Source organism: Triturus cristatus, chromosome 3_2, assembly GCF_964204655.1.
Source record: "Triturus cristatus chromosome 3_2, aTriCri1.1, whole genome shotgun sequence".
Taxonomy (NCBI): Eukaryota; Metazoa; Chordata; class Amphibia; order Caudata; family Salamandridae; genus Triturus; species Triturus cristatus.
Window position 1 is genome coordinate 127,913,042 of NC_140584.1, and position 10,507 is coordinate 127,923,548.

Sequence of the window (10,507 nt, forward strand, 5' to 3'; positions counted from 1 at the left end):
CGCAAGAGAGACAAGGCCATAAAAGACAGCCTACACGGTGAACCAAAACACCGGCATCACCGCACACCCCAGCACACCATCCCAGCCACCCGGAACATCCAGGAAGCCAAGGACGAGGAACAGCCCAACCAGGCAAGAACCCCAGCCCCGTAGACCACACATGAGGGCCGAAGTGGGGACGCAGAGCAGCAGCAGAGAGCAAGCAGCACAAGCAGGAGGCCCTAGGTACAAACCCCAGCAACACCAGGAGCCACCGCCACCCAAACAGGCCAAGGGCAACCCGCCAAAAATGGAACAGGAGCGGGAGGACCGGCACCACTATCAAAACATGGAACGCTTCAAGAATCCGCGTGTCATCCTTGCGCACGGGCCATGCTAATCCACTCTGTGGAAAGGAGCAACCAGCAGTGCGGGAAGAGCAGGAAGCGCCCAAAGACAGAGGCGTCCATCGGCCAACAGCCCCCGAAAGAAAGGGCCACACAGCAGCCCCAGTGCACAACCCACGAGAGCACCACGGGAACGGAACCCCAACACACACCGGGGACAGGACAGAGAGGGGCGGACACAGGGAAAAGAGAGGAGCACACCAACTCTATGTCGCACCACGCAAACACCCGAAGTGCAGCAGAAAACCGCAAGTCACACAGCCACAGAACGGGAACCCGACGCAAAGGCACCGGAGCGCCCCACAAGAACACTAGGGACGGCACCCAAGGATACATACAAGAGCGCAAGGCGCAGGGAGACCAGGCGAACAGTGCAGAAACACAGTATGCCGAGCCCCTGTCAGGCTCCAACCCGGGACCCTAGCCACAAAAGAGGCAGCCCACGCGGTAAGGCAGCATCCACAACTGGGAGGAAACCAGCACACGCAGAGGCAGCAGCCAGAAGAAGCGTCACACTGCCGCAGTCACAAACTCCGGCAGTAGAAGAATCACTCGGACTCAGGGCAAACGGGCAGGAAGGAGGAGCAAGGAGCCACGCACCCCAACACCCCCAAGCAGTCAAGCGACAGCGACATCAAAGAACCAGGACAGCGCCAGCTTAAAGGGAATCCAAGGGCGCGCCGGTCGGGATGTAGCTCAGTGGCAGAGCGCATGCTTCGCAAGCATGAGGTCCCGGGTTCAAACCCCGGCATCCCCAAGAGCCCCCGCCATCCATCACGGACCTGAAATAAAGAAAAGAGCACCACAGCACAGCGTGAACAAAAAACACCGCAATGCGGGACTCACCCAGGGCAGGGGCCGGACACCACCAGCAGCAAGGCCCCCACCCCAAAGGAAAGGTAATCCATGGGTGCGACTGTCGGGAAGGAGCACAGCGGCAGAGCGCATGCTTCGCAAGCATGAGTTCCTGGGAGCAAACCCCGGCATCCCCAGGAGCCTCCGTCGCCCACCACGGACCTGAAATAAAGAAAAGAGCACCACAGCACAGCGTAAACAAAAAAACTCCGCAATGCGGGACTCACCCAGGGCAGGGGCCGGACACCACCAGCAGCAAGGCCCCCACCCCAACAGCGGGAAGGTACGGCACATAGGAAACGCGGCACGCCTCCCAAACGCCCAGCTTCAGGAAGACGTGCACGCGACCCGGAAGTACCCGGGAGCGCACCAGCCGCAAAGGACCCGCAGGATCCAGGCAGCACACCGGCCACCACCGTCACGACCCCCAGCAAGCCCAGCAGGCCAGGGGACGGACCAGGAACGCCCCCCCCGCCCGCAAAGCCAGGCAGCCGGGCGGGGGGAGGAAGAAAGGAATGCCACACCAGCCCAGCACGAGTAGCAGAACAGCACACCATGTCCATTCTGTCGACAGACAGAAAAAAAGAACAGACTGGATGCTGGGTAAGTACTGCTTATGTACTCCCGGTGGGAGGGGCAGTATTAGGGTCCCAGCATGCCTTCTGCTCTTTTTTTCTATCGGGAGATAGTAATCTCCACTCTGTTTATGAAGGGGATGAGGACATAAGGGACCTGGGGGTAATGTGGCTATAACTGCTAGCCTGGGTGGTAAGGCCCCGGGACCGGATAGCATTCCGGTTGACCTGTTTAAAACTAGCACGGCATTGTGGGGACCACTTTTAACGCAACTTTTTAATGCATGCTGCTCCAGGGGTTTTTTATCATCTTGGTATGAATCTACAACTGTCCCCATTTTTAAAAAGGGCGATAGGGTGAATCCAGCTTGTTACCGACCAATTTCATTACTGGATTCCACAGTTCAGATAATAGGGCGTGTGATTCTAGTTAGATTACAGACGTGGGCGGAGGAACATGTTTTTAGTTTTTGTTGACTTAACGTCAGCATTTGACTGTGTAGTCCATTAAAAACTTAGGGTAATTTTAGAGGGGCTGGGGGTAGATAATTCTATAATTTCCTTTTTAAGACAGCTTTACTCAGGGGCAAGGGCGAGGGTCCGTTTAGGACAGGACGGAGATTGTACCAAGAATTTCAGGGTGTCAAGAGGAGTGAGGCAAGGCTGTGTCCTAGCCCCATTCCTATTCACGCTTTATATCAATGACCTAGAATCTACCTTGGTCAAGGAATGCAGGGACTTACCACTAGCAGCAACCCGCCCTATCCCTGCACTCCTTTACGCAGATGATGCGGTCCTGATGGCACGCACGCCCCTCGGTCCCCAAAGGGTAGTAACTTCCTTTACTAATTTTATGACTAATCAGGGTCAGCAATTAATTGCTCGAAAACGTTCTCAATGAACTGAGGGATTGGGTCAAATAAAAAGAAAAATATCATTTTTATTAACAAGAAGGCATTGGAGAACACTAATACTTTCTCCTATCTAGGGATTTTATTTGATCAATCAGGGTCTTGGAGCAGGGCAATCAAAGCCAGAAGGCTGTTATTCAGTAAATCACTGATGGCATTAACAAACTTTAGCAGAAAACTAGGCAGACGTTCCCCTGGTGAATTGTTACGCATTTACAGAGCAAAATGCGTAGCAATTGCCACTTATGGAGCAGGTATTTGGGGATATGCTAATGTCAACTCACTCCAGACAGCTGAAAATATTTTTCCCAGGTATCTTCTGGCAGTACCAGATGGTATGTCAACATATATCTGTCATACAGAACTGGGCCTGCCATATTTAGAGGATGTGATTAAGATTCAGCCTGTTCTTTTGTGGCATAGGGTTTGGACTACTGATGAGTCCGCTTTTAACCGCCAAATTCTGACGGATGCATTGGGAACTGATGGGGTAAAGCATATAAGATGGTTTGAATATGTTAAAACATTTCTATTTCAAATCGGCCACGCAGAATATTACAATGACCCCTCCACTATGTGTGAGGTACCCAGGAAGGATCTCAAAAGCAGATGCATGCAATTCCTGAGTGAAACCAGAATCATGACGGAAATGGGCAAGACTACGGTCATAGCGCATCATCTCACTCTGACCTCTCCAACTATACAACCATACATTCTATTAATTACAAGAGACTATGATAGATTTCTGCTAACGCGGTTTAGACTGAACATATTACACAGATCCTTACGTTTCCCTGAGGTAAATGACTGTTCGAGAACACTCTGTAACTGCCCATGCGACGACGTCTCAGCCCAGTCGTCTATTCATATATTGCTTTTTTGCACATTCTACTCTATACCTAGAAAAGATGGATTGTTCCTGTGTTAAAAAGATTGGGACTGAGACGATGTCGCCCTGCATTTTTGGCGTTGCAATTTCTAGATAATGTATTCACTATTGTATTCACTATTGCATCTGTTATTGCTTAAAAATGTTTTTAAATCACGTACTTCAATTGTGATATGATTTTTATATGTTTTTAGTCCTTGTGTATCATTTGTATTACATTTTCGGATTTCTCTTGTATGATCTATGAACTGTGCTTTTATGGTTATTTTTCTCATAATAACCGAATAAAGTTCTTTGATTGATTGACTTGTAATTTTGCTTTTAGAGAGAGTAGTTCCCTCATTGCCTTACATGAGATAGGTCCAGGGAATGAGCTCCCGTCTATGCCTGATGTTAGTGAACCCTTGTGAATATTTTGTGAGCAGCTTCAAAGTCAAATTTAGGTACAATCCCAATGTAACTAATGATAGTATTGGCACAGTTCATGGAGCAATTATAAGAAAACACACTTTCCTGGGAAATTCCAGTAGCAAATGTTGGGGTAATCTAACTAAAGAACAGAATCGGACATAGAAACTTAAAACATAATTTACAACGTTATAATAAAACCTTCTGACAAGAGGGGGAAATATCATGATCATAGACCATCAGCAATGCAAAAACCAGCCCACAGACAGCTCTTCGATTTCAAATGGTATGAGGTCATTGATGATGATACTTACTAAGCTACAATCATTTATCATTATCTGGATCATGGAGCCTCTGCAAGGATTGAGCAAGGACAAAGAACAGCACATATAGGTGCTTAGACTGTCATTTAATATGTGTTGCAGAACACTAACCATGATTTCTCATGGACTGTTTCCTGCTATAGTTTGGGACTTAATGATGGTTCTATCATTTATCTATTTAGAACTTTGCAATATCATGTAGATTTTCCTTGATTGTGGCTTGGTTCTTCCTACCCGTTATTAAATATAATAGCTTTTTGTGCACACTTAAAAAAAATCCTCCAGTGAGGTTGGAATGTACTGCAATTCCTTCTACATCATAAACATGAGGGTAATACATTGTTCCTATTATTTACCTATTTGCACTGTTGTCTACCATATACCAATCGAATGGGTGTACACTGATAATTATTGACACCATGATATCACGCATGAGAACCCTCATCGAAATCTCATTCCTCAGCTATTGTTTACCTCGTAGCTGGAGTTGTCTGCCTTACCATTCTATAAAGGATGCATCTGCCCTTTGTAACCCACCTTCATGCCATAAATTGTAGCCATAGTGTTATGAAAAAAATGGTCCTTCATCCCATGAAGTCACTCTTAGGCTTCCATATTGAGCATTGTGTAATTGTCCTTAACTGTTCCGTCTAACGATCCCACTGGGTGATATTTTTCCTGTTCTTACCCATGGAATTATGGTGGTTGTAGTCCATTAGCCTGATTGGGATCTGATCACCATCGTTTTTGCAAATTAGCAGATAAATATTGGTGGTCATGCATCCCTTTTCCTAAATGTTTGCGGATGCTTTCCACCCAAGGTAGTGGGTCGTTTCTTGTGCATGTTTACTACCTCACAAATTTCCCATGACACAGTTGATACTAGAAGGACAGCTTCAACATCTCAGTCTTTCCACTGTGTCCACAGATTATCGTTATATTCCACACAGGGTGATACTTTACACGTACAGAAAATATTAATTAATTGAAACGGTGTTACATTTCATTGTAGAAACAATTATAAAATTGTAATCAACGGATAGATTGATTAGTCCATATATACCCAGCACATGCATTGCATGACGGTCTGTTCACCTCTTGTTGACGTTTTACTATTTATTTCTATCGATTTAAATGTATATTTCATTTATTTAAAATAACTTTTAATTTAACTTTTACTCCTCTGTGGTGTTAGTATCATTTCCTGCAGCCACTTTTTTTTAAGGAGCGTGTTCTAGTACGAGAAGTTGGCCGTGTGAGGTGTGTGGCTTTCTCCAAGACTGGCTGGTATACATTTAAGCCTTTTGAGATACTATCAGGACTGCAGTAAATTTAGAAGTGTATTTTGTGAATTAAAATTATCTTACTCTTATGTGCCCGTGTGTTTTGCATTAGCATGTCTTTGTCTAAAGTCCTGCTTAAATTTCCATTAAGCACACCCATTTTACAGTTATTGTTCCCATTTTTTCAGTATTAACCCTAGACACTTCCACATTTACTATTAAAACATATAACTACATGTAGGGAGATTCCCACATAACAGATATCGCCATACAGCAAAGGTAGGAGAGACGGAGATGTCCATTCGTTTGTCAATGCCATGTTGTAGTAAGTAAACTGCACTAGAAGAGCTTCCCTCCTGGGTTTTTGAATTGCATTTTGTACATTATAAACTGTACTTCTGGAGTACTACTGTATGTGCCTCAAAAATGCAGTTTGTCATTCATGCCAAATGTGTATTTAGTGTTGTAAATATGCAGCAAAATGTAAATTTTATGTAGATTTTAAATGTATCTTGTGGGATTTTTGTGAATTTAATCAATGAGTAAACTCGCACCTTTAACTTGTAAACTTTTTTTCGGATTCTGTGAATGAGGCCCAGACAAAGTGAAAGCCTGCTACCCACACCACACCACAAAATAAAAATATATTTTTTTTTAAAACCTGGCAAGACAAATAATTCATAAAATAATTTATACCATCTTTACATGTATGATATGCCGCTATAGTTGGAAACCAATACTTCCAATGCATTGCTGCATTTTTATTTGTGCTTGCTGGGGAACACTTTCTACAGCGAACACTAAACCGTGCTCATGGGTAAGATCAGCTCTGTGGTAACCTGGAGACGAGTTTGACTGTATACAGGAAAAGAGAATATAAGGACACACATTCTAATATGATACATAAATGTATATCCTGCTAACCTCTTGTCAAGGGCATACGAATCCTCGCATTCCAGGCCAAGCCATTACTTACACGTGCTTAAGTGTTACTAAAGTTCATGCACGTGCTGTATTCATGCGGTGCATGTGGCAGGCCTACAAAACCACATCTGTAAATACTTTCTGGAATTTGCTGGCACTCTCTGCATAAAGATCAACAATATTTCCCTTGATGGGGTAAACACAGCGGGCTGCAACCACATTTGACATTCTATGCAATTTCGTTTCTCATGAAAGCCATAAATTCAGACTGTCTGGGGGAAAATGGCAGGAACCCTGCAGTTTCATTCGGGTATTTCGACTTCCAAAAGAATACATAATGCAGCAATTTCAAGAAAGAACAGTCCAGTGTTTATTCGAGGGGTTTGATGGCTCGGCTTCTGCTAGAAATACCTGCAGAAAGTCAACGTAATCAAACTAATATTTCTTTCGCATCTTTCAAGGCTCCATTTTCTCGAAATGGATACTGAAAATGAACCTTTTCATGGCGGCCTTTCCAACTATCTTGTTGCCTCTGGGATCACCCCTTCCGTTCTTTAAATGACAGGACCCCTGGAAGATAAATCTTGGCAGGGAGCAATGAATGCACATCAGGGGACCATATTTATTAAATTTGCATGCAGCGCAAGCCACCTTGCTGCGCTGCCTAAAAGGGAGAGGGCAAGAATGTGCTGTATTTAACATTACATGGTGCATCTCTGCTCTGTGCCTGCACTCTGGCTCACAGAATGCTGCCTAGGGCCAAGGCAGACACCCTTGCACCTAGTGCCAACACAGACACCCTGCGTTGTAGGCAGGATTGTTTTGTGCAGGAAGGGGCCCCTTCCTGCACAAAAACAATCCTCAGAGGCATCTTCCTCTGTCTAAGTGTGCCACAGGTCTGCCAGCATTGGTAAATCTGGGAATGTATCAGACTGCATGGGTGGATACGTGGGGACACCTGCATTCCACCCATGGCACACCTCCCTGCCACTGAGTAACGCAAGACGGCGATATGCGCTGCCTTGCGTTACTCTAGATGTATCAAGCCATGCAGGGCTGCTTTGGGTGGCGTGATAAAGCTCATTTAGGTTTTGATTCACCCTTGCATCCCCTTGCGTGGTGCAAGGATGACACAAAACCTTGATATATATGGGCCGCGGTTCTCAAAGTTTCCTTTCACTGCAGCAAAGGCCACACATAGTTACTCCTTGTAAACTTTAGACCTGAATGATCTCTAGCACTATGGGATAGGCTCGCTGTAACAAGCCAGTGTTTTTTAAATCAATGAAATAAATAAATGAACATTTAGCTAGTTACACTATTGTTTAGTGGCCAAACTGGCCACGACATAGAGAGTTGCCTGGTGTGGCCTGAAGCGTGTCTCTCAGTGCGAATGGCCGTTTCACTGTTATGGAAAGCAGAAAGTAACTGAGAGAAGTTAAGGAAGAACTTCAGAACATAAACTCCTTATTTTTAGGTCTGGTCTTGCAGCACAGCAGTCTCCAAGACTTATTGTAACCAATGTATTGAAATGTATACAGAGCGGCCTTTAGTCCACCCAGTGGAGTAATACTCTCTCACCTCATGGTATTGGCTATTAATTTCAAATACTAGGAAAGTAAGGGAATATTTTACCTCTGAATAGAAGACTCAATTATGCTGTTTGTTTAATAAAATTTGTATCTCCTATATGCATTCTAAACAGAAAGCAGTCCTTTCTTGCTACTTCTTTTCTAGCATTAGTAACACTAATAGAGCAAGCTCTAATGTACTAAAACACTATTTGTGCCTGTCATGCATGTAAACAGTATTTGTGAATGCCTGTGTTTTTCTACATTTTCACATTAAAGCCAGCCCCACTGGCTTTGATAATGCATGTTTAGGACTGCCTGAAGTCACAACTAAAACATTAAAATGGCTTTAAAGTCAAGAAATACATTTCTGATTCAGTCCTTACATCTTTGTAAATCAAGACCATCTGTGCTGGCTTAAGATGAAACTGAGCCTAACAAAATTAGAACCAGTGTTCTTATGTAGGTTCTTATGTAGGAAATTAGATCCATGTGCTACTGTTTCATTGGATGCAAACGGTATCTGTGCCTGGTTTAATACTGATACATAGGTGGAAATTGTGCTTACTTTGGCCCCGATTACGAGTCTGGCAGTCCACGGACTGCTGGACTCGCGGGGGCATGGCAGTCTCCCGACTGCCCTATTATGATATGGGTGGTGGGACTGCCACAGCCCGCCACAACGGCCTGGGAACCACCATTCCCTGACGGTGTTGCAGCGGTCAGGCGGTAGTAATATGCTTGGCAGGACCGCCAGACATATTACAAGTTTCCTCTCCGCCATGGTTCACATGGCGGTTCCACTGTCATGAAAACAATGGCGGAGAGGAAAAAAAGGGTGCCTCACGCCCTGTGGATGCACAAACAGGGGGGCACAACATGTGCCCCTCTGTGTGCATGCACACCAGTTCCTGCACGGCATGGATGTCTCAGTCGATGCCGTGCAGGAACTGTTTTAGGCTTCCCCATTGTGGTGCCCATTTTCAGTGAACCGCCTTGGGAACGTCAAAAAACAAAGCCAGCCAGACAGGAGGAAACTCATAATCTGGCTGGTGGTCTGACCACGGCTTTGGTGGTGCGGCACCAGGGTGGGCCCGCTGCCGCACCGTCAAAGTTGTAATCGGGACCTTAGTGTTTTTTAAGGCACTTGAGACCATTTTAAATCTATTCTTAAGTGCCTATGCAAAACAATACACCAGTAGTAATTTCATGGGCAAAATGGGTGCAAACTCAATGTACATGAATTCTTGCATACTATTTTCCACAATCTGCAAGCTTTGTGTCACTGATTTTAATGATCAGGCCAAAAGGACCATAGTTAATTGTGTTAATGTAAACACAGGTATAGCTGACATGTTCAAATTCAAGGTAAGAGTATCTTTTCACATCTCCTGCCCGATCCTCCCAACCAGATGCCTCATCATGCTGGGCAGTCAATTATCAGGTACTGTGAAAACAAGGTAGGTTGGGGTGTATGTTCTGTGCACTACACTGTACTATACCTAGTGAATATGTAAAAGGCATAGTATGCTTATTATGCAATTTAATACCAGAGTTTTCTTTCTCATTTCAAAGACTGCCCATCTTCAAGGGGGCTTTACTCTCTGTGGCAGAACACCCATAAATCAAATGGCTGCCATACTGTCCAAGACCTATTCCCCAAAATGTCAGAATCCAAGCAGACTCTAACATAATTCTACGATCTACCCGGATATACCATTGTTTCAGCTATTTGTAGTGCTAGATGCACTCTTGTGGTCTGACACCACGTGATGACCTTTGACTACCATCCTTTTAATTTACTTTGGTATGTACCACGTCCTGCATATGCCTTGTTTCTATTGAAGGTTTTGTTCTTATAATTTTGCAGTCTTACAGTGGGAGCTGTCAGAGAGTAGAACAGCCTTGCCAAGAACAGAACATGTGGGATGTGCATTTGAAAGCATGAGAGAGAGAGGTGTGAAATTTACTTTTTGGTTTCGAAGTGCAGTGTTATGAGCAGTGCACTGTGTTGTACATTGAGAGATGAAGTATGTGATGCTATAGGCAGTGGTGCACAAATGTGCAGTGTGTTGTACATTGGCAAGAATGATGAAGTTCTTACTATTGGCTTTGACATGGCTTTATGTCATCTTGAATTCTGACCCTGCCTTGCTTGAGCTTTTTCTGCACGCACAGACAGGCTTGCAAGTTGTTTGGGTTAATCACGTTAAAGGATTGTTTTTGTGAGAGATTGTTTAATGTACCCTGGAAGGCTTTCGTAAGCTTTGTTAAGATAAAGGCTGGAATATGTGAGAATGTAGATGGTACGTGGGAACTCCTTCCTGCCGTGGAATGCTTGTCTGGAAGCTGGCCAGTTCCAGTAAGTTTCCTTGGTGCAGA

At 44.8% G+C, this 10,507-nt stretch overlaps 1 pseudogene; it reads right to left on the bottom strand.

Moving 5' to 3' along the window:
* Positions 1-322: 322 nt before the first annotated feature.
* LOC146856890 (U6 spliceosomal RNA) lies at positions 323-393 on the bottom strand (annotated as a pseudogene).
* Between the last annotated feature and the right edge of the window lie 10,114 nt (positions 394-10,507).